The 2,218-nt window shown below is 37.2% G+C and overlaps 1 non-coding gene across 1 annotated transcript; it reads right to left on the reverse strand.

Moving 5' to 3' along the window:
- Nucleotides 1-471: 471 nt before the first annotated feature.
- LOC101313032 lies at nt 472-1,353 on the reverse strand. Its single transcript, XR_184843.1, has 2 exons — nt 777-1,353; nt 472-638 (listed from the first exon to the last, which is right to left on the reverse strand). It is a non-coding gene; the product is annotated as an uncharacterized LOC101313032 (transcript).
- Between the last annotated feature and the right edge of the window lie 865 nt (nt 1,354-2,218).

A 2,218-nucleotide genomic window follows, 5' to 3' on the forward strand; every position in this document is an offset into this window, starting at 1 on the left:
CTAAGAACATTTGAGTAGACAACAAAGAATCTAAGGTCAATGTCGGTAGCCTTAGATTACCAAGGATCACTTCACACAAGTACCTGGAAAGAACTTGTTATCTCTCATAGAATATGCAACGATATGTCAGTCATAAACACATTCAAAATAATAAACTCTAAAACATGCATCAAAGTGTCGACTCAATGAAACATGCAATAGAATTATCAATGAACAATCAGTGAAGAAATTCTCATCTAAAATTATATAAATCAATTGGGGTTTGAAATCGAAGACATATCTAGGGCTTTGATCAGCCCCTAACTACTAAGGAGTTTAGTTACATATAATCTTGATTAAGAACATCAGAGAATACATGGAAGATGAAATAAGGGTGAGAAGAAGAAAACTTGATTGAAGAAGATCTTTGCCGATCGAGTTCTTTTTCCTCTCCTTTCTTTCTTCTCCTTCTCTCTCTTTTTCTTCTCTTTCTTTCTTCTCTTTTTCTCTCTCTGGTTCTTGTTTTTCCTCTTGTTTGGCTGCTCCCTTGTATAAATAGGTTAGTTAACCTATATCTCACGTCCATCACCAATCCAACTAGGATTAGGGATCCTAATTAAGCCCAATTATCTTCTTTTCTTTGTTTGACTTCAAAACACCTAAAAACAAATAAAGTTAATTAAAAATAGGAAAACATCACAAAATAAATAAGTAATAAGAATAATTAGCATGATAAAAGTCGCACAAATATGCGACTATCAGTGGTGGTGGATAACGTCACGGTGGACACCTCTCACCTAAAATGAACTGAATATTATTGCCTTTCGTGCGGGTGGTGGAGATTGACGACTGAAAATTTTACTTATGCTAGCTTTGAACTCCCGGAAATTAAAAGAATAGGATTAGTAGGATATATACTACGAATGACAGTACTGTACAGTTAGCAAACTGGATGCTACTACAGAATTCGAAGGAGTTTGAACTATGATTTTATTGATCTACTTGAAGAACTCGACGCCCAATAAGGGGTATACTAAACAGCACACATGCATGCATATATGGCTGCACGCCTTCATCATGCTGCTAACTTCACTAGCTCAGGGGAGAGGTGGCGGTGGGGATGGAGGTAGCGGTTCCGTTCGCGGTACCGGTCGAGTCCATCGCCTTGGTGGCGGTGGTGGAGGTATCCGCTTGGCCTTGTTTGACACCACTTCAAATCTACTCACAGAAAGGTCGGAAAACCCTTCAGCTGCCTTAACCATGTAACTAGGGTACTTGGATAGTAGTAATCCAAAAACCAACAAGACAATAATCGAACTTGGAGCGGCATCCATTTTTGTCATAGTACCTTCACGGCTTCGATCACCACTATATGATTATATGAGTTTGGCACAGAATTTATAGCCAAACGTACGTTCTCTTATCTTCTACTAAAAATTCCACAACGTACACCTACCACCACATTTTTTTCTCGATTGAAATCCACTTGTATCACACTACTAGGATGTGGGTCAGTAGGCAAAGCGTGTTTTCCGTCTCCATTGAGATTATAGGGAACATGATCCGTCACTATAAAGCCTTGGGGACTGATTTTCTCTCTGAGCCAGGATGTACCATCTCCATATTGGGTTTTTGCAATTTGAAGACGGATTTTCCTGTCCGTCCCACCCTGAGCATCATACTCACGCACACACTCTCTTTTTCCCTCTATGACAGTAACAGTGCTCTATGTTTTTTATATAGTATAATAATCTGATCTGTTGCGGTGAAATTTGATACACCGTATATTCATCCGCGTGCCTAATTTAAGCAAATTTAACAAACAAATATAAAAAAACTGAAAATTTCAATAAAACACCAAATCCGGTTTTGAATTATTTACCTTGGTTTTGGTTTTACTAATGGGGACCCAGTTTTTTGTCATGTATTGTACCACAGCAAAAATGTTAAGTACAAGCTACCAAATGAAAATACAATACTTCTCAATACATATACTCGAATGAAAATCTACATAATCTTTTCCCTGGACAATGAACACTTCGTCAGCACTAACAAACTCCTCCAATGGCTCTTGCCAAAATATATCCTGAAAAACAATCCAATAAACATTATTAAAAAAACATTTCAGCAAACATCATTTCATTTTGGTGGCATATATATTGGAAAATGTGGATTGAAATTCTGAGTAAATACTTAATTAAATAAATATGTCCCAGATAAAAAAGGAATGTTCACTCGG

Source organism: Fragaria vesca, linkage group LG6 (assembly GCF_000184155.1).
Source record: "Fragaria vesca subsp. vesca linkage group LG6, FraVesHawaii_1.0, whole genome shotgun sequence".
Taxonomy (NCBI): Eukaryota; Viridiplantae; Streptophyta; class Magnoliopsida; order Rosales; family Rosaceae; genus Fragaria; species Fragaria vesca.